This window comes from Equus asinus, chromosome 17 (assembly GCF_041296235.1).
Source record: "Equus asinus isolate D_3611 breed Donkey chromosome 17, EquAss-T2T_v2, whole genome shotgun sequence".
Lineage (NCBI taxonomy): Eukaryota > Metazoa > Chordata > Mammalia > Perissodactyla > Equidae > Equus > Equus asinus.
Window position 1 is genome coordinate 48,977,325 of NC_091806.1, and position 22,928 is coordinate 49,000,252.

Sequence of the window (22,928 nt, forward strand, 5' to 3'; positions counted from 1 at the left end):
TCCCTCCAGGAGGCCTGCCCCCACTCTGGAGGGACCTCTCTTCCTGTTCTGTTCCAGACTCTGGGCTGCTGAGAGCCAGGCCCTGCCTTGGTCATACTGTGTGTCTGGTGCCCCAAGTCTGGCAGAGAGGAAGCAGCACATACATGCTGACCCCCCATTCCTGGTGGAGTGGGGACCGGGGGTCCAGAACCAGCACTGTGTGTGCCCGCAGCTGTCCCCTTCCTCAGTGCTCTGTGCATTTGCTCTTCTGTCATTTCTGTGTCCATCCCTCCTCTCTTGGACCTCTTCCCAGCACCCAGCAGAATGTTCCAGCACCCACCAGAACATTCCAGCTTATTCGTAGTTGTGAGGATAATGTCACTGTCTCAAGCACAGCAGAGGATGACAAGTTCATGTTGTTCCTGACCCTTTGTGCTTATGGGCAGCTGGCGCCTGGCCCGCCAAGCTCTTGGTTTGCAGGCGGCTGACCCATCATGGGTCCTGCGTCTGGTCACTGTCCCCTGGCAGAAGGGCGGAAAGCATTCTGGAGAGGGGTTGCAGCCACTCCCTGCTTCTTGGGGCTACTGGTGGACATCCTCCTTGGGAGTTGGCTGGGCAAGACCGAGCCTGAGCACCCACCCCACTGGGTGCTGGGCTACCCGTGGCCTCATCACATGCCATTGAGATTTGGCTCTGGCCCGGCCACATCACTGGTGAGCCCCTGGGACGTGCTCCCCGCCTGGCCACTAGAGTGGGCACAAAGGACAATTGTGCCAACAAATGCCCAGTGCCCCCACAACTCCGGATTCAGGGGCAGACCATTGTCGCGATGCAAATGGGGGCTTTCTGCAAATGCTAATGGGCAGGTCGGGCGTGGGGAGAAGCATCATTTGCTGTTTGCTGAATACGGAGCAGCCCTAAACGATGCTGTCCATTCAGCCTGTTGGTGTTGAGTCCTTAGTGACGTCTGCGGAATGTTAATGAGGCGCAAGTGCAGGGAGAGTCAGGCGCCTTTTGTGGAATGCTCCCGCACGGAGGAGTTTTTCCTTTCCTGCCAACTCGATAAGTCAGCCCAGCCCGGAGCCACTGGCTTTCTGGAGCCTGAGCTGTCGCCCTGGCCCCCGGGGATTCAGAGCGGCCCCCGCCCCGTGGGTTACCTGATACTCCTGAGTCCTCCTCGCCCAGAGGCCCTTGAGAGCCCTGGTGTGGGGAGACAGGGTGCTAAGCCCAGGGCAGATGCCATCACTGGGAAAGGCCTGCAGCCCCAGTTCCCATGTGGTGGGGCACGACAGCCATGCTGAATTCCACCATCAGGCCAGACCCAGGCCTCGAAGCTGAACCTTGCCAGGGTGCACTTTCTGGGTGCGTGAAGGGGCCTGTTAGGCAGGAGTCATCCCCATCCCAGCACAGTGCTTGCCCACAGCAACGCATCCTATGCACAACGCCCGCTGCCCACCTCTCGCCAACCTCGGTGGTTTCTCTCTGTGTCTCAAGCTCACAGTGTCTCTGGGCTTCTGTCTTGTGACCCTCAGGCCCAGTGTCTGAGGCAGAGCTGCCCACTCTCATTCCTGACGGGTTCCAGAGCCTGCCTGAGCCACTGTAATTCCTGGATGGATCCCCATGTTCCAGGAAAATGTAACTGGCAGCTGGAGGACTTGCTCACGGGGATGGATGGCATAGGCAGCAGGAGCGCCCCCTTCACAGTTTCTATCCTCTTGCAAGTCCTAGTCATTCAATTGCTCACCCTGTCTTGGCTCACCAGTGACTGTTCATGAGGGCCTGCTCTGTGCATGGCCTGAGTGAGGTCCTGTGGGGTGGCAGGGTGTCCTTGCCATCCCAGGAGGAAGATGGGTGAAGGGAGCCTCAGTTACCGATTCTTGCCTCGTGCTGGTTCCAGGCCCTGCCTCTTCTTCTTGGGGGCCAATAAAGTCCACACTGCGTCTCCTCAGGGGGGCAAACTCCCAGGACCGCCTGCGTGTCAAGACCAGCACAGTCTGTTTGCTGCAGCTGCTTCCTCCCTGGCCCGTGGGGACCCCTCCCTGCCAGGCCTGCGCACTGGTGCCGTGGAGGGACGTTTCTTTCGTCTCAGCAAGCCTCTCAGGGAACTTGTAAGGAGAGGCTTTTCATGGCATCAGGTCCACTTGTTGCCAGAAACAGAAGTCCTCAGCTTAGTGGCAGGAAAACAAGGGCAGCCACGAGCTCCCCATTGGCAGATGGCCAGGCAGCGGTGTTGCAGGTTGGAACTTTCCTGGGGGTCCCTCGAATCACCTGGAGAATTTTACTTTTAACACAGACTCAGAAGCCCACCCGAGATTTTGAGCCACAGTGCCTTTGGGGAGGCCCATGAATGTGCGTCTGTAACGAGCCCTCCAGGTTACCCTGAAGCAGGGTGGCCCTTGGATTGGCACTGGGGACCTAGAGGGTGGGGTCCAGCACCGGGTCGCAGGGAAGCCAGAGCAGGGCTTCTGTGACTTCCTCGGTCTCACCCGGGTCAAAGTTTCCTTGTTCGGGACAAGAGCAGGGTCCCAGGCGCCCTCCTGGCATCTCTACCCCTGCTCTGGTCTCAGGGTGTGAGGTTGGCCCAGGCTCTGGAGACGACTTCTGATTATAACGTCTGGTGACCATCCTGGGTGCCAAACATCAGTCATGCCAGTCTCAGGGTCCCGGGGAAGCGGCCCCCACAAGGTCTTGCAGGCTGAGGGCCTGGGATTCCTTGCGTGGGTGCAGGGATGCGGCGGAGCAGGAGGACAGGCTGGACCAGGCTCCTCTGGTGTTTCCTGAGCTCCTGGATCAGAACCTTCTCGTTGCCTCCCCCCGCCCCCAACTGCTCACTCCTGTCCCTTCCTTTCCACCCCCATGGCTTTGGTTCTCTTCCAGCCTTCGGGCCTCCACTCAGGAGGGCATCACCGTACCCTCCTCACTGCCTCCCCCATTCTGCTCTGTGCGGCCAGTGAACAGCTTAACAAACGTGTCTACCTCACACAGAGGTCCAGGCAGGCTGTGGTGCTGCTCAGACCCTCCGGAATTCCCCATCCCCTCCAGGCCACTGTCTGGAAGTCTCTCTGAGTTTCGTGACACCTGGTCCTGCCTCATCTTTTGAGCTCGCACCTCTGCCCTACTAACCAGGCCCTGTCCCCACCCACAGGTGGCTTTTCCACCTGGTCACCTTTGCCCAGAGGACTCTCCACCACTGCTCACCTCTTCAATTTGTCCACTCTCAAATTTCAAAAGACACTTTTTCTCTGATTAGGGAAGTTGTATATGTTTCTCATAGAGCACATGAAACATCCAGAAGAGAATAATGAAGAAAGAACAGTTGCCTGTTGTCTTACCGCCCAGAGGGAGCACCTGTTAGGGTTTTGACATATGTCCCCCCGGCCTTAGTTTTAACGAACATACACCCCCGGGTTGGTTCCACCCCAATCGTTCAGTACTATTCCTGCTTTTTCACTTGTTACGTGATTGTTACCACATAGCATTTGAAATTCTTTTTAAATTGATTTTTGTTGCGTCTAGTCAAATATTAATGCCAGTGGCTTCGTGTTCTTGACTTGCTGCATTAGGAAGGACCTGTGGACTAATTTGGAACTACAGTGGGGACACATTTCTGGTTTTGTCGGAACTGGAGTCAGCACTTTACTGTTTTGGTTGATATTCCTGGTTCATAACTCTTCCTCTGTCAAAGAGGAAATAAAATCTCAAATTACAGAATATTTAGAAAAATAATAGCAGAAACACTTCATATTGGATCCTATAATATATATTTAAAGGATTTAAATGATTATTGATAATATAATTGGCAGATACAAGATCAATATGCAAAAGTAAATTCTATTTCTATGTTCTAGCAGCAAATAATCTGAAATTGGCATTTTAAAAATACCACTTACAGTAGCATTAAAAATATGAAATACTTAGAGATTAATCTGACAAAAGATGTGGGTTGTACCCTGAAACTACAAAACATTGCTGAGAGAAATTAGAGAAGATCTAAATAAAGGGAGAGGTGCACATGTTGGCGCATCACAAGACTCGATGTGGATCTCTAAATTGAACGTAGCGTCAGTCAGGATCCCAGCAGGCGTGCTGGAGAAATTAACGAGCTGATTCTGAAATTCATAGGAAATGAAACAACCTAGAATACCAGACAACTCTGAAAATGAACAAAGTTGGAGGATAGCACTAGCAGCATGGTATGAGCATAAAAATAAGCAAAGAGATCAACAGAACAGAATAGAGACTCCAGACAGACCTGCATACTCAGGGACAGCTGATTTTTGACAAGGTGCAAAGAGAACTCGGTGAAGGATAGTCTTTTCAACAAGTAGTGTTGGAACAACTGGATATCCATATACCAGAAAATGAACATGGATCTACAGCTTGCATAATATATATAAATTAACTCAAAATTTATGATAGACCTAAATTTAAAGCCTAAAACTTATAGAAGAAAACATAGGAGAAAATGTCTGCGACTTTGAATTAAAGATTTCCTAGACCTGACACCAAAAGCACAAGCCGTAATAAGAATAAATAGATTAGACTTATGAAAATTACAACCTTCTCTTTGAAAGACATGATTAAAAGAATGAGAAGCAATTGGGAGAAAATATTTTCAAATCTTACATATGATAAGGGACTTGTACCCAGAATATATGAGGGACACTTACAACTGAATAGGAAGAAGACAACCAGCAAATGAAAAATGGGCAGGGGGCCAGCCCCGTGGCCGAGCGGTTAAGTTTGCACGCTCTGCTTCAGCGGCCCAGGGTTTCGCTGGTTGGGATCCTGGGCACGGACATGGCACCGCTCATCAGGCCATGTTGAGGCAGCATCCCACACGCCACAACTAGAAGGACCCACAACTATAAGTATACAACTAACTGCTGGGGGGTGGATTTCGGGAGAAAAAAAAAAGCGAAAAAAAACCCCACAAAAAACATTGGCAAGTTGTTAGCTCAGGTGCCAATCTTTAAAAAAAAAAAAAAAAGGGCAAAAGGTTTGAACAGACACTTCATCAAAGAAGATATGTGGTTATGTGGTTAAGCACGTAAAAAGATGCTCAACATCACTAGTTATTAGGGAAATGCAAATTAAAACAACAATGAGATACTACTGCACAATTATTATATTGGCTAAAATTAAGAAGATTAACCATACTAAGTGCTGGCAAGGATGTGGAGGAAATGGAACTCTCAAACACTCATACTACATGCATATGGGAATGCAGAATGGTGGAAAACAGTTTGGCAGTTTCTTAAAGTGTTAAGTATAGACCTGCCATGTTACCCAGCCATTCTAGTCCTAGGTATTTGTCCAGGAGAATTAAGAGCAAATGCACATACTGACACTTGTGCATGGAATGTTCATAGCTGTTTAATGAAAACTGGGAACAACCAAATGCCCATCAATATTTGAATAAATTTTTTTTAAGTTGTAGTGTATCCATACAATGGAATACTACTCAAAAATAAAAAAGGAATAAGCTATTAATACACACAACAGCCTGGATGAATCTCAAAATAATTATGATGAGTGAAATAAACCAGACAAAAGAGGAGTACATACTGTCTTATTCTATTTATATAAAACTCTAGAAAATGTAGACCAATCTAGAGTGACAAAAAGATCACTGGTTCCCTTGGGGTGGGGAAGTGTGGGGACAGCGTCGGGAGGAGGAGTGCAAAAGGCACAAGGAACTTTTGGGGGCATTGGATATGCTCGTCATCCTGATTGTGGCGATGGTTTCCTCACGTGTCACAAGTTACCAAATTGTATGCTTTCGACATGTGCATTTATTATATGTCAATTACGCCTCCATGAAAACATATGTAAAATAAAAACATTTCACATAGCAAAAAAATACCAAAAATCATTTTAAAAAATCATAACCTGGGGAAAATTGTTGCTACTTACATCACAGACATAGGCCTAATTTCATCGATGTATTAAGAAGCTCTTGTAAATCATAAAGATAAAAGGATAAAAGGTATAAAAACAGTTCTCAGAAAAGGAAATGCCAAGAATTTTTAAGCATGAAAAGATGCAGATAACCCTGATTATGATGAGAGAAATGCAAGTTAAAGCAATGGGACTTTTTTACTTCTCTGATTATTGAATTTTAAAGAGTTTGATGACACTCTATGGGCGCGCGTGTACAGGGAAACCCTCCACTTCAGTGATTGCTGTTGGGAGAATAAATTGATGCAACCTCTGTGGAGACGCATGAGACAATTTCAATGAAAATTAAGAAGCATATGCCCTTCAACCCTTCCAGAAACTTATTCTACACCGACAGTGCACATTTGCAAAATGATCCATTATAAGGATACTGATTTCTGCAATTGTTAAATAGCAAAAGATAGTAAACCACGGACATATCCATCAGTGGAGCTCTCCTTAAAGAAAGTATCGCATATCCATTGAACCAGTCGTTAAAACTGTGAAACTGTCCTCTTGGTGCTGATGAAAGACATCCGGGATATCTGATTCTAGAAATAACAGTGTCTCAGGTTCAGAAGAGTGGGAAAGCTGCCGTGATATGGGCGCAAATACATTTTACAAAAGGGAGATCTGTCTGCCTTGTCCTGTGTGCCGGAACACTCCGAAGAACATTGGATTGATCTTCTCTTTAAAAGTTAAATATTAGAACTAAGTGGTTAAACTATCTGGGGCTGGTACGTGTTTTAAAGAACTTTAATCTCCTCTTAGTCTGTTTTATGGTAATTTGTTCTAAGTAAATTTACTGCCTCTTTGGGGGTAATTTATTCATTGCTATTTAATTCTGCCAGGGTTTCATTTATGTCGCCACTTGGTCGAAACTAATTTTCTCCTTTAGTGGTTTAATGTCTTCCGTCACTGCCTCTCTTTTTTTCTTGCCTGAGCTTTTATAGCTTTCTCTTTTTTTGTTAAGCTCATGAAAGATTTATCTATTTCATTTTATTTATTATACTTTTATTATCTTATCAGAAAACTACCTTTTTGCTGTTTTTGTTTTCTATTTCACCAACGGGGGCTTTTAATGACTATTAACTCCCTCTTCCTGGTTAACTTTCTTCATTTTCTTAATTTAATTAAGAGTAAAACTTAGTTCGTTTATTTAAAGTCTTTCTTCTAAAAGACATTTTAAAGGTTATAAATTTTCCTCTGATTGTAGCGTTAGCTGTGACACATAAATCTTACAATGAAATATGTTCCTTTTCATTGCTTTCTGGATGGTTTTTACTTTGTATTTTTATTTTCTCTTTAGGGTTCATGTAAGAAATGTTTTCTTCATTTTTGAGCAGTACATTTTTTATCACTGTTATTTATTTCTAATTTAACAAGCTTACAGTAAGAGGATGTGGCCTGTGAAATCTCTCCTCTTGTTTTTTTTTAAGATTTCATTTTTTTCCTTTTTCTCCCCCAAAGCCCCCCAGTACATAGTTGTGTATTCTTTGTTGTGGGTCCTTCTAGTTGTGGCATGTGGGACACTGCCTCAGCGTGGTTTGATGAGCAGTGCCATGTCTGTGCCCAGGATTCAAACTAATGAAACACTGGGCCGCCTGCAGCGGAGCACGTGAACTTAACCACTCGGCCACGGGGCCAGCCCCGATCTCCCCTTTGTTTTAAATGAAGATCTTCTTTGTGTCCAAGTACGAAAATGAAATCACCACTCAGCCTGTAACACAGGTATCAGGTACGTTATTAATTTCAGTGGATGTTGCCAAGCTGCTTTTCTCCAGGGCAGTCTGACCTTGCTTTCCCACAGGCAGGGCTCCCTTCGTGACATCCCTGCCAGCCACCGTCAGCAGAGCCATTCTCCACCTTGTCAGCGGGGTGGGGCAGTGTTTCTCCACTGCAGCACTATCAATATTCGGGGCAAGATCAGTCTTTGATGAGGGGGCTATTATATGCATTGTGAGATGTTTAGCAGCATCCTTGGTCTCTGCCAGGGAGCCAGCAGCACTATCCCCTTGGTTATGACACCCAAAACGTCTCTAGATATTGCTAAAAGTACCCTGGGGGTAAAATTACCCCAAGTTGAGAACCACTGGACTGAAGTGATAACTTAGAGTTTTTTGGGTTTTTTAAAAAGCTGTTTGTGTGGAAATAATTTTGAACTACAGAAAAACTGCAAGGATGAGGTAGAAAACACTCAAATACCTTTTACTAAGATTCGGTTCACTGACTGTTAACATTCTGCTTCATTTATTTTATAATTTGTACCCCTTTTCTATATGTATATTCACGTAACACTTTTTTTCTGAACCATTTGAAAGTAAATTGCACACTTTATAGCCCTTTGCCCCTAAAGGTTTTGCTCTGTATTTCCTAGAAATAAAAGTACTCCCCTTTAAAGCTACAACATGGTTAACCTCTGCAATTAAATGTTGATCCAGTCCATTTACCTAATCCACCATCTATATTCCAGTTTTGCCAGTTGACATGGCAATGTCCTTTGGAGCTTTTCTTCCTCCAACGCAGGATCCATTCCAGGGTCAGTATTGCCTTTTGTTGTCATCTCTTTAGCCTCCTTTAATCTGGAACATTTCCAATGTCTATCTTTTATGACATTGACATTGACATTTTGAAGGATACGTTCCCACCTCCTGGGGGGTGGAGGGGGGAGTTTGTCTTCTGTTTCCTGGTGGTTAGATTCAGGTGTGCATTCCCAACTGGAACACTCCGTACCTCTTGGGGTATCACGACTCGAGGCACATGATGCCATCTGCCCCTAATTGGTGCTGTTACTTTAATCACCCAGTGGAGGCACTGTCCTTTTGCTCCACTGAGCAGTTACTTTGTTTTGCCTTGTAACCAATAAACAGTCTGGGAGAGATACTTTAAGGCCATGCAAATATCCTGCTCCTTATCAAAAAATGTCTCCCAGATTTAAAGGCTTTCTGGAACCAGATTTTATTAGTGGTTGCAAAATGGCTCTCCAGCTCCAGACCCCTTCCACAAAAGTACTGGGAAAAAAATGCTGTCCAGCTAGAATGGTATTCCAAGAGAAAATATCTCAACATTCTACTGTGATAAAGGCCTTCTTTCTCTCCCAGTGATTTATTTCCATGGAATTTATTATCTATATGCATAGGCTACTGAATTTTTTATTATAACTTTTTACTGTCCTTAATTACTTTGATATTCAAATTGTCCCAGATGTGGCCAGTGAAAGCCCCTTTAAGCTGGCTTCTGTGTATTTGTGACATGCTCGCTTATTAGTTTATTTTTTTAAGCATTTCTTTATGTTCTGGAATAACAAGATTCAGGCTCATTTTATACCCACTCTGCCCCAGCCCTCGAATGAGCCAATTTTCTGAGTACTGGTTCCTTTTAATGGGGAATGAAATCATTAGAAACCAAAGTCTGGTCACTGGGTCTGCTCATTGCCACTAGGTCTCTTTTCTTCTAGGCCCTTTCTGTGCATGGAGCTAAGGAAATATATGCATATATATGCACATGTAAATTCACACTGTACTTACATACATACACATGGACACACAGACACGCACACACAGAAATATATTCACACTAGAACTCTTGAGTCCACGCCCATGTCTAGTTTTCCCCCACAGCACTGGGTTCTTCCTTCTTTGGGAGTCCCTTCGTCCACAATGAGATGCTTGGTTCCCAGCCACATCAGCGCACAGCCTCACTGCTGTCTACAGTGCATCTAAAATACTTTTCTTAATTGCTTCGTCCTTATCACTACAAAATCAAACCTACTGAAAAGAGTCCAAGATTTGTTTGTAATTCTCGGCCTCACCCTACTCGAGACTGAGGGTATACAGTCAAATACTAGCTAGAGTCTCCAATTACTTGCATTAGTGATTTTCTCCTTCTCTCCCTCTCTCTCCTTTCAATGTGGTTATGTTACTCATTTGAAAATTAGTTGGGTACATTTCATCTTTAACTTGTTTTTTAAAACACCACTTTATTGAGGTATAATTTACATACCATAAAATTCATCCATTTTCAGTGTAATTTTAGCAGTTTACTAACTTGTGGAATCATTACCACAATCTAGGTTTAGAATACCCCCCACCCCACCATTATATCCATCGTGCCCGTTTATAGTTAATCCCTGTTCCCACTTCCAGCCCCTAGCAACCACTAATCTACTCTCTAGTGGTCTCCATAGCTTTGCCTTCTCTGGACAATTCGTATAAACGGAATCATAAAATGTAATCTTTTCTCTCTGGCTTCTTTAAGCATATTTTTGAGGTTCATCCAAGTCATACCAAATGAAAGTATTTCATTCCTTTTTATTGCTAAAAAGTATTCCATTGTGTGGATAGAGCACTTTGTTTATCCATTCATCAGTTAAAGGATATTTGCATTATTTCCACCTTTTGGCTATTATAAATAATGCGGCTATGAACATTCACGTGCAAGACTTTGTGTGAACACATGCCTTCACTCCTCTCGAACCGATACCTAGGAGTAGAATTGCTGAGTCAAATGGTAACTCTCTGTTGAACTTCTTGAGGAACTGCCACTGTTTTCCAGAGTGGATGTGCCATTTTACATTCCCCCCCTCACCCTGCCCAGCAATCTGTGGGGGTTCCCATTTCTCCATATCCTTACCAATATTTGTTTTTTTTTGCTTTGTTACAGCCATCCTATTAGGGGCTTCGCCCTACTGGTTTTGATTTGCATTCCCCCGGTGATTCATGCTGCTCAGAACTTTTTCATGTGCTTATTGGCCAATTATATATCTTCTTGATGAAATGTATATTCAGTTCTTTTACCCATTTTTAAAAATTAAACTTTGTGTTTTCAGACATTCACGCGCAAGCATAAGAAATAATACAGAGAGATCGCATGCACCTTCTACATAGTTTCTGCCTGTGGTAACATCTTCTGAAACTCCACAGTAAAAACTAGGATAGCGACATCGAGACAGCCAAGATACAGAACATTTCCATCTCCACAAGGATCCCTGGTGTTAGCTCTCTTATAGACACACCCACTTTCCTCCCACTCCCGTCCCTCCTTAATCCCTTGAAACCACTAATCTGTTCTCCAATTCTATAACTGTCATTTCAGGAATGTTATATAAATGCAATCACACAGCACATGACGTTTGGGATCGTCTCTTTTGACTTAGTCTCTTAAGACTAAGTCTCTTAAGAGTCGTTCAAATTGTTTTTTGTATTCGCAGTTCACTCATCTTTATAGCTGAGTAGAATTCCATGATATTGATGTACCACAGTTTGTTTAGCCATTCACCCACTGAAGGAAATCTGGGGTGTTTCCAATTTGGGGTTATTATAGATTGTGGTAGGCTGGATAACGGCCCCCAGAGTATTCCGGTCCTAATTCCTAGAACTGTGACTATCACCTTAAATGGCAAAGGAGACTCTGCAGATCCTTAAATTGAGGCTCTTGAGATAGAGACATGATCCTGGATTATCCAGGCGGGCCCACGTCATCAGAAGTGTCCTTAGAAGAAGGAGGCAGAGGGAGATGTGACTTTAGAAGAGAAAGGTGGTGTTACATTGGAAGCAGGGGGAGAAAATTCAATGCGGTGCGAGGAATGGGTCTTGAGCTAAGAAATGCCGGTGGCTCCCAGAAGAAAAGGCAAGGAAACAGATGCTCTCCTCCAGCCTCCACAAGGAGTCAGCCCTGCCAGTGACTTTTAGTCCCGTAAGCTTCATTTCAGACTTCTGGCCTCCAGAACTATAAAAAAAGAAATCTGTGTTGTTTTAAGCCACTAAGTTTGTGGTAATTTGTCACAGCAGCAATACGAAGCTGATGCAGTCATGCATCATTTCATTTCATGATGGGGATACATTCTGAGAAATGCACTGTTAGGCGATTTCATCATTGTGTGAACATCACAGAGTGTACTTACACAAACCCAGATGCTGTGGCCTACTACACACCTAGGCTCTATGGTACTAATCTTATGGGACCACTGTCGTATGTGTGGTCCCTCGTTGACCAAAATGTTGTTATTCGGCACATGATTGTGCACGGATACAGCTGGTAAGAACATCCATGTACCAGTTTTTGTGTGAACATAATTTTTAATTTCTCTTGGATAAAAGCCCAAGAGTATTACTGCTGAGTTGCCTGGTAGTTGTATGTTTAGTTTTTTAAGAAACTGCAAAACTTTTCCCAAGTGGCTTTGCCGTTTGATGTTCTCCCCAGCAGTGTAGGAACAATCCAGTTTCTGTGTCCTTGCCAGCATCCAGTGTTGACACTATTTTTAATTTAACTATTCTCATAGGTTTGTAGCAATATCTCACTGTGGTTTTAATTTGCATTTTCCCAATGCTAGTGACATTGAACATCTTTTCATATGCTTCTTTACCATTTGTATTTCCTATTCAGTGAAATGTTCCTTCACATCATTTGCCATTTTCCAGTTGGATTTTCTTTTTTCCTGAGGAAGAGTCGCCCCGAGCTAACATCTGTTGCTAATCCTCCTCTATTTTGTATGTGGGTCACCGCCACAGCATGAGTGCCAATGAGTGGTGTAGGTCCACACCCAGGAGCCGAACCGGGCCGCTGAAGCAGAGCACACGAAACTTAACCACTAGGCCATGGGGCCAGCCTCCCAGTTGGATTTTTATTTTAACTATTAAGTTTTTTTTTTTTTTGAAGATTTTATTTTTTTGATTTTTCTCCCCAAAGCCCCCTAGCACGTAGTTGTATATTCTTCGTTGTGGGTCCTTCTAGTTGTGGCATGTGGGAAGCTGCCTCAGCGTGGTTTGATGAGCAGTGCCATGTCCGCGCCCAGGATTCGAACCAACAAAACACTGGGCCCCCTGCAGCGGAGCGTGCGAACTTAACCACTTGGCCACGGGGCCAGCTCCTTTAACTATTAAGTTTTGAGAAGTCTATCTACATTCTAGATGCTAGTCCTAAGTCAGATATGTGGTTCGCAAATATTTCAACCACTCTGTAGCTTTCCTTTTCATCCTCTTAACAGGTTCCTTCACAAAGCAAATATTTTTAATTTTGATGAAATCCAATTTATCCTTTTTATGGATTGTACTTTTGATGTCAGGTCTAAGAACTCTTTGCCTAACCCTAGACCTGAATATTTTCTCATAGTTTTTTGATAACTGTTCAGATAAAATTCAGGTACCATACAATTCACCCATTTAAAGTATACAATTCAGTAGTTTTTAGTATATTCCCAAAGTTGTGCAACCATCACCACAATCAGTGTTAGAAGTGTCATCACCCAGAAAAGAAACCCAGTACCCTTGAAACATTACCTCCCCACCCCTCATTCTATCCCCTTAAGACCTAGGCAAACACTTACCTACTTTCTGTCTCAATGGATTTGCCTATTCTGGACATTTCATAAAAATGAAATCATACAATATGTGCTCCTTTGTGACTGATTTCTTTCACTTAGCATAATGTTTACAAGATTCATCCATGTTGGAGTATGTAAAAGTACTTCATTTCTTTTTATAGCGGAATAATATTCCATTGTATGGATATAGCATGTTTTATTTATCCATTAATCAGTTAATGAGCATTTAGGTTGCTTCCACCCCTTGACTATTATGAATAATGCTGCTACGAACATTTGTATACAAGTTTTTGCGTGGATATATGATGTTATTTCTCTTGGGTAAATATTTGGCAGAGGAGTGCTGAGTCAAGTCGTAACACTATGTTTAATTTTTGAGAAACTAACAAACTGTTTTCCAAAGTGAGTGTGCCATTTATATTCCCTCTGGCGATGGATGAGCACTGTACATTTTCTCCGTATCCTCACCGATCCTTGTTATTATCTGTCTTTTAAAAGTTATTATTATAGCCATCTTAGTGTGCGTTAAGTGGAATCTCATTGTGGTGTGGATTTCCTGACTAAAGATGTTAAGCATCTTTCCATGTGCTTATTGACCATTTGTGTGTCTTTTTTTTTAAAGATATGTCTATTCAGATCCTTCATCCATTTTTAAAAATTGGGAGATTTGTCTTTTGGGTTTTGAGTTGTAAGAGTTCTTCATATATTCTAGCCACAAGTCCCTTGCCACATACGTGGTTTGCTAATATTTTCTCCCAACTATAGGTTGTCTTTTTACTCTCTTTCTAATGTCCTTTGAAGCAGAAAAGCTTTTAATTTTGATAAAGACCAATATACCTATTTTTTCTTTTGGTGCTTGTGGTTTTGGTGTTACATCTTAGAAAGCATTGCCAGATCCACGGTCATGAAGATTTATCCGTTTTCTTCCAAGAGCTTTACATAGCATTATCTGTGATATTTAGGTCTCTGATCCATTTTGAGTTGATTTTATAAATGGTGTGAGGGAGTGGTGCAACTTTGTTGTTTTTGTGTTGTTCCAGCACCATTGGTTTAGAAGACTGTTCTTTCCCCCATTGAAGGCTCTTGGCATCCTTGTCAAAAATCAATTGACCAAAGATGTAAAGCTGTATTTTTTAGACTCTCCTCCTATTCCATTGATCTGTATGTCTTGTCTTATGCCAATACGATGCTATCTTGAATACTGTTACTCTGTAATAAGTTTTGAAATCAGGAAGTGTTAATCATCCAACTTCATTCTTTCTCAAGATTGTTGACTATTCTGGGTCATTTGAATTTCCAAATGAATTTTAGACTCAGCTAGTCAACGTCTATAAGGAAGCCAGCTGGGATTCTGATAAGGATTGTGTTCAATGTATAGATCAATTCAGGAGTACTGCCATCTTAACAGTATCGTCTTCCAATTCATGAACATGGGATATCTTTCATTTATTTAGACCTTTGCTTTCAATGATGTTTTGTGGTTTTCAGAGTATACGTTTTGCATTTCTTTTGTTAAATTTACTCCTGAGTATTTTTTCTTCCTTTATTGCGGTAAGGTGTATATAAAATAAAATTTATCATTTTAACCATTTTTAAGTGTACATGTCTGTGGCGTTAAGTACATTCACACTGTTGTGCTTTATTCTTTTTTGATGTTATGGTAAATGGAATTGTTAATTTCATTTTCTGATTGGTTATTGAAAGTGTGTAGAAATACAATTGATTTTTGCATACTGATATCCTGCAACCTTGCTGAACTCGTTTATTAGTTATAATAGTTTCTTAGTGGATTCCTGAGATTTCCTGTACATAAAATCATGTCATCTGTGAATAGAAATAGTTTTACTTCTTTCTTTCCAAACTGAATGCCTTTTCTTTCTTTTTCTTGCCTAATTGTCCTGGATAGAACCTCCAATACAATGGCAAATCGAACTGGTATAGTAGTCATCTTTGTCTTGTTCCTGATCTTGAGAGGAAATCATTCAGTCTTTCACCATTAAGTATGACGTTAGCTGTGGGGTTTTTTTAATAGATGCCCTTTATCAGGCTGAGAAAGTTTCTTTCTATTCGTACTATACTTGAATGCTTTTTTCGTCATGGAATGGTGTTGAATTTTATCAAATGCTTTTTCTCTCTCTTTTCTTCTACTGATAATCTTGTAGTTTTTGTCCTTTATTTTATTGATATGGTGCATCAGATTAATTGATTTTCAGATGTTCATGCAACCTTGCATTCCTGGAGTAAATCCCACTTGGTCATAGTGTATAATCCTTTTTGTCTATTGCTGGATTTTATTTGCTAGTATTTTGTTGGTCATTTGGCATTTATTTCATAAGAGTTGTTGGTCTGAGTTCTCTTTTCTTCTTATGTCTTTTTCTGGTTTTGGTAGCAAGATAATACTGGCCTCATAGAATGTGTTGGGAAGTGTTTGCTCCTCTTCTATTTATTTATTTATTTATCTTTTTGGAAGAGTTGGTAAAGAATTAATAGGTATTAATTTTTTTTTAAATTTTGGTAGAATTCACCAATGAAGCCATCTGGGCCCACTGGGATTTTATTTGTGGGTAGTGTTTTGATTACGAATTAAATCTCTTTATTTGTTATAGGTCTATTCAAATTTTCTACTTATTTCTGACTCGGTTTTAGTAGTTTTTGACTTTCTATGAATTTTCCCATTTTTTTATACGTTGTATAATTTCTTGGCATAAAATTGTTCATAGCATTCCTTATAATCCTTTTTATTTCTATAAGGTCAGCTGTAAAGTTCTCTCTTTCATTTCTAATTTTAGTAATTTCAGTCCCCCCTCTATCTCATCAATATAGCTAAAAGTCTGTCAAATTTGTTGATCTTTTCAAATAACCAAGTTTTGATTTTATTGACTTTATTATTTTACCATTCTCTATTTCATTAGTTTCCACTCGAGTTTCTAGTATTTCATTTCTTCTGCTTGTTTTAGGTTTGGTTTTTTCTTCTAACTTCCTAAGGTGCAGAGTTAGGTTATTGATTTGAGGTTGATTTTCTTTTTTAATGTGGGCATTTGCAGGCATAAAATTCCCTTTTAGCACCGATTTAACTGTATCCCAGAAGTTCTGATATATTGTGCCTTCTTTTTCATTCATCTCAAAGTATTTTCCAATTTTCCTTGTGAATTCTTCTTTGACTCATTGGTTGTTTAAGAGTATGTTGTTTAAATTCCACATATTTATATGTTCCCCAAATTTCTTTCTGTTATTGATTTGTACTTGCATTCCATTGTGCTCAGAAAACATACTCTGAATTAGAACAATCCTTTAAAATTTATTGAGGTTTGTTTTCTGATATAGCTTATGGTCCATCTTTGGGAATGTTCCATGTGCACTTGAAAAGACTGTATATTCTATGATTGTTGCCTGTGGGGTTCTAGAAATACCTGTTGGCTCTAGTCGGTTGATAGTATTGTCCATATCTTCTATTTCCTTACTGACCTGCCTGTTTCTTCTATACGTTACTGAAAATGGGCTATTGAAGTCTCCAACTATTCCTTTGGCTCTCTGTCCAAGCCCGTGAGTCTTTGCTTCATGTGTCTCAGTGTTCCATTGTCAGGTGCATATATGTTTCCTCTTGTCATTACCTTCTGACGAATTGACCTTTTATCATTATAAAATGACCCTCTTTAGTACTAGTTACATTTTTTCTTTAAAGTCTCCTCTGTCTGCTTTTAGTATAGCACTCCAAGTATCTTATGGTTACTGTTTGCATGACCTATCTTTTTCCACCCTTTTAATTTCAATCTCTTTGTATCTTTAAAGTATGCTTCCTGTAGACAGCCTATAGTTTGGATCTTATGTTTTTATCCAGTCTGATAAGCTCTGCCTTTTCATTGCTTAATCCATTCACATATTATGTTACTGATATAGTTGGATTTATGTGTGCAGTTTTACTTTTTGTTTTCTGTTTCATGTATTTTTTGTTCCTCTGTTTCTCCTTTACTGCTTCCTTTTGCATTTAGTGATGTAAATTTTAAGTTTCTTTAGTTATTCTTGGCTATTTGAGTTATCTCCTTAGTTGTTGTTCTTGTAGTTGTCATATACATCTTGTCAGAATCTACTTCACATTTACACTAACCTAATCCCAGTTAGAGACAGAAAAGTTACTCCTATATTGCTTTATTCTGTTTTACCCATTTCTGTGGTAATATTGTTAAACATATCTATGTATGTTATAAACCTAACAATACATGGTAAAAATTATTATATAATTTTATGTATTTATAGAAAGGAAAGCAAACATATATTTGTACTGTTAGTTTTACTAACCTCCTTATTTAACATTTTTGATCCTCTTCCTTTGTTCCTTTGGATCCAAATGACCAACTCTTGGCATTTCCTTAGCTCATTACAGCTTTGTAACAATCAACCTCCTTTGAGCTGGTATTGGCAAATATGTTTCATTTCTATATGGTACAGGCCTGACAGTACAACTAAATAGATATTGTTCTATACAATTGTTTTCTAATTCAGTTAGAAGAAATATGCATTTATATTTTCTTGTACAATTACATAATTACCCTTATGGGTACTTTTTGTTTTCTATGTGTGAATAACTTGCTTTCTGCATGGAAAACTTCCTTCAGTAGCTCTTATAAAGTGGGTGTGCTAACAAGAAATTCTCTGTTTTGGTTTATCTGGGAACGTCTTTACTTTGCCTTCCTTTGAAAAATCACGTCTTTCTGAGTGTAAGATTCTTCATTAATGCTTTTTGAACTTGTTAATTTTGTTGGGGTTCTCTTTTTTTCTCTTGCTACTTTCAAGATTTTTCTCCTTGGCTTTGCGTTTCAGCATTTCTACTATAATGTCATCTTCAAATAGAGACATTTTTATTTTTTCTTTTCCAATATGTATGCCTTTCATTCACTTTTCTTGTGTTATTGCAGTGGCTATAACTTCCAGGAGTATGTTAATAAGAATGATGAGTGAACAACATTCTCTTCTTCTGAATCTTAAGGGAAAATAATTCAGTCTTTTACCATGAAGTATAATGTTAGATATAGGTTTTCTTTGGTAGACGGTATTTATCAAATTGAGGATGTTCCCTTTTATTTCTACTTTTCCTGAGAGTTTTTATTATGAAAAGGCATTGGATTTGGTCGAATGCATTTTGTGCATCAATTAATATGATCATGTGATTTCTATTATTTACTTATTAATATGGTGCATTACATTGAATGCTTTTCAATACTGAACTAATTTTGCATTCCTAGGATAAATCTCACTGGCCCTGGTGTATAATTCTTTCATAAATTGCTGAATTCTATTTGATTATATTTTATTTTGGGGAGGAGGGTGCTAATATTCTCATTCCTTTGTTGGCAACCTGTTTTCCCTACCTCTAAAAACTTACATTTAAAAAAAAGTAATGCTTACTATTTTGAAATGTCACAGTGATCAGCCCAGACTGGGATGTTTTATCCCCCATCTGTTTTGCCGGACACCTGATGAGTGAGCCCTATTAATCTGAAGACTCACATCTCTACTCTAAGAAATCACTGTTTTATTTATTAATTTCCTCTTCTTTATTTTCTCTGTTCTCTCTAGAATTCCTGTTAGTTGGATGTATCTCCTGGATGAATACTTTGTCTTTTGTGTATTTATTCTTATTTTATTTTTTATCTTTTGATCCCCTTTGCCCATTTCTCCCCTCCCCCCCCATTTCTGACAACCACCAACTACCAATCTGTTATCTGTATCTATGGACTTGGTATTTTTGGTTTTGTTTTGTTTTTTAGATGCCACGTATAAGAGAGATCATACAGTATTTGTCTTTCTCCATATGACTTATTTCACTTAGCATAATGCTCTCGAGGTGCATCCATGTTGTCGCAAATGGCACGATTTCATTCTTTTTTTATGGCTAGTATTCCATTGTATATATATACCACAATTTCCTTATCCGTTCAGCCATTGACAGACACTTAGGTTGTTTCCATATGTTGGCTATTGTAAATAATGTTGCAGTGAACATGGGAATGCAGATATCTTTTTGAGTTAATGTTTTCATTTTCTTTGGATAAATACCCAGAAGTGGAATTGCTGGATTATATGGTAGTTCAATTTTTAATTTCTTGACGAACCGCTCTACCGTTTTCCATAGTGGCTGCACCAATTTACATTCCCACCAACAGTGCACAAGGGTTCCCTTTGCTCCACATCCATGCCAGCATTTGTTATCGCTTGTCTTTTTGGTGATGGGCATTGTAACAGGTGTGAGGTGATATCTCAGTGTGGTTTTGATTTGCATTTCCCTGCTGATTAGTGATGTTGAGCATCTTTTCATGTGCCTCTTGTCCAGCTGTATGTTTTCTTTGGAAAAATGTCTGCTCAGATCTTCTGCGCATTTTTAAATCTGACTGTTTTTTGCGATTGAGTTGGATGAGTTCTGTATATATTTTGGATATTAGCCCCCTTTCACATATATGATTTGCAAATATTTTCTCTCATTCATTCGCTTGCCTTTTCATTTTGTTGCTGGTTTCCTTTGCCGTGCAGAAGCTTTTTAATTTGATGTAGTCTGTTGTGTGGTTTGTTTTGTTTGGTGTCAGATTCAAAAGCTCATCACCAAGACCGATGTCAAAGAGCTTACCACCTATGTTTTTCTTCTAGGAGTTTTATGGTGTCAGGTCTTACACTCAAGTCTTTAGAGTTAATTTTTGTATATGGTGTAAGATATGGTGGTTGACTTTCATTCTTTTGCATATGGCTGTCCAATATTCCAACACCATTTACTGAAGACTGTCTTTTCTCCATTGTATGCTCTTGGCTCCTTTGTCGTAAATTGATTGACCATATGTGTCTGGGCTCTTTGTTCTGTTCTGTTGATCTATATGTCTGTCTTTATGCCAATACTATACTGTTTTAATTTCTATCGCTTTGTAATATAGTTTGAATTCAGGGAACATGATGCCTTGCTAATATTTTAAAAGGATTTTTGCATCTCTATCCATGATGGATATTGGCGTGTAATTTTCTCTCTTTGTAACGTCTTTGTCTGGTGGTGTCATCAGGGGACTCTGTCTTCATAAAATGACTTGGAAAGTAGTCCCTCCTCTTCTGTTTCTTTGGAAGAGATTGTTTGGCATTATCATTAATTCTCCTCTAAAAGTTTGAGAGAAATCTCTGGTGAAACCTTTTAGGCCTGGAGATTCCTACTTGGGAATTTTTAAATTACAAAGTTAATCTCTTTAATAGTTGTAGGGCTATAAAACATATCTATTTCTTACTGGGTGAATTGTTGTAGTTTGCATCTTTTGAGGAATTGGCCCATTTCATCTAAGTTGTCAAACTTATGTGTGCAGAATTGTCTGAAGCATTCCCTTATTATCCTTTTGATGTCTGCTGTGTTTTTGAGTAAGTAGTTTTGTGTCATCTTCTTAGTAACTACCCTAGATATTACAACGTAAATATGTAACTTATCATAATCTACTGGTCTCAGTGCTTTACTTTTATGAGTGAAGTGTTGAAACCTACTTCTATTTAGTTTCTTTTCTCCTCACCACTTTTAAAATACAATTGTCTTTAAGTATTTCCTCCTCATCCATTGAGCCTCTCATTAGATAGTAAACTTTTCTTTCGCTGTTCTTTAAGGGTGGATTTGCTAGCAACAAATTCTTTTCATCTGAGAATGTCTATTTCCCCTTCATTCCTGAAGTCTATTTTTGCTGGTTATAGAATTCACAGTTGACAATTCTTTTCTTTAAGTATTTGAAAAATGTTATGCCACTTCTTTCTGGTCTCCATGGTTTTTGATGAGAAATCCCCTGTCATTCAAATTAGTGTTCCTCTATCAGTAATGCATCATTTCTCTTCTTTCAAAATTTTTTCGGCTTTAGTTTTCAGAAATTTATAGTGTTATCTTGATAATAGATGTTTTGGGGATTTATGCTTTTGCATTCACTTCTTGAATCTGTAGGATTCTATCTTTCACCAAATTTGGGGAGTTTTTAGCCATTATTTCTTTGAATGCAATTTTTTCCCTCACTCTCCTGTCCATTGGGACTCCAATGATACAAATGTTAGCTCTTTTGCTATTGCCAAACAGGTCCCTGAGATGCTTTTCACTTCTTATTTGCATTCTATTTTCTGTTATTCAGATTGAGTCAGTTCCATTGATCTAGCCTCAAGTTCACTGATTCTATCTTCTGTCATCCCCACTCTACAATTGAGCCCAGCCAGCGAGCTTTTTTTATTTTCAGTTAGTGTATTTTTCAGTCCTATAATTTCCATTTTTTAATAGCTTCTCATTCTTTGCTGAGATTTTTTCATTTGTGTCAAGAAAATGATAATTTCTATTAAAGCATTTTTATGCTGACTTAAAGTCCTTGTCAAATAATTCAACATTTGAATCCATTTTCTGTCTCAAGTCTCTTTTGTTCTTCTCTTCCTCCTTTACTGCCTTCTGTTGCATTGTATAGGTGTTTTAGTATACCATCCTAATTCCTTTGTTAGATTCTTTTTCTTATTTTTCATAGTAATATAATCTGGGAATTAAAATAAGCATCTTCACTGAGAACAATCTGCTTCAGGAAATTATCTCTTCAAATAATTTTGTCTGCCCCTTTCTCTCCTCTCCTTCCAGGGACTCAATTACACAAGGTTCTTATTCTTATGGTATCCAACAGGCCTCAGAGGCTTTGTTCCATTTTCTGCATTCTTTCTCTTTTATGTTCTTCAGAATGAATCATCTTTCTGGTTCTGTCTTCAAGTTCAGTGATTCTTTCTTCTGCTGGCTCAAATCCACTGTTTATCCCTTCTGGTTTTTCATCTAAGTTATTGTACTTTTTAACTCCATAATTTCTATTTAGTTTATTTTATAATTCATATTTCTTTATTGATAGTCTCCATTTGATGAGTCCTTGTCATCATACTTTCATTTCATTCTTTAAACGTGGTTTCTTTTAGTTTTTTGAACATATTTACAATAGCTGCTTTGAAGTCTTGGCCTAGGAGGCTGACATTTGGGCCCCCTCAGAGATCATTTCTATTGAATGCTCTTTATTCCTATTGAAGAGTTACACTCCATGTTCCTTTGTATGTCTCAAAATTTTTGATTAAAAACAGATAATTTTGTATAACGTAGGCACTCTGGATTGTGATTCTTCCCCCTAACCAGGGGTGATTGTTGTTGCTGGGTTTTTTGTTTGTTGATTTGTTTATGCCTTGCCTGTACTGATTCCTCAGTTTGTCTCCTGCAGTGTATGTCAACTAATGTCTCTGCTCAGTTTTTAAAAAATTATTGTTCCTGTTTTTGTTTCTAAGCCTAGCTTCCTTGGTATCATTCCTGGATCAGCATAGCCTAGCAGTCAGGCTGATCGGTTAGAAGTTTTGTTTAAACATCTTGAGCCAATGAGGCTTCTACCATTTGCTGAGGTGATCTGTGTATGAGCTGAGACATTCATTCAAATTTCAGCTGTTTATAAGTCTTTTCTGGCTTTTCCTTTCTGCTTGCACAGGGTCTCACAGTCAGCCAAGGATAAGTATATACAGGGGTCTTCTCTGGTCTCTCTTGAGAGTGTGTGCAGTCTTCCAGATCTCAAGAATCCCTTTTGAAATTTTTTCTCATCTATTGCTTGCCCAAACCAGTACTGCAGCCTTCAGTAGCTGTGATGTTGGCCTTCCCAATTATTTGCCACTAAGATCACTATTGTTTGGCATA

General features: G+C 40.0%; 2 protein-coding genes across 6 annotated transcripts in view; one reads left to right on the plus strand and one right to left on the minus strand.

Annotated features, from left to right (window-relative positions):
* The window catches only part of KCNQ1 (potassium voltage-gated channel subfamily Q member 1), a 337,726-nt gene that overhangs the window by 108,864 nt on the left and 205,934 nt on the right, over positions 1–22,928 (plus strand). The gene's annotated exons all lie outside the window — the stretch shown is intronic.
* LOC139040826 (uncharacterized) overlaps positions 1–22,928 on the minus strand; it is a 92,421-nt gene that overhangs the window by 12,095 nt on the left and 57,398 nt on the right. The gene's annotated exons all lie outside the window — the stretch shown is intronic.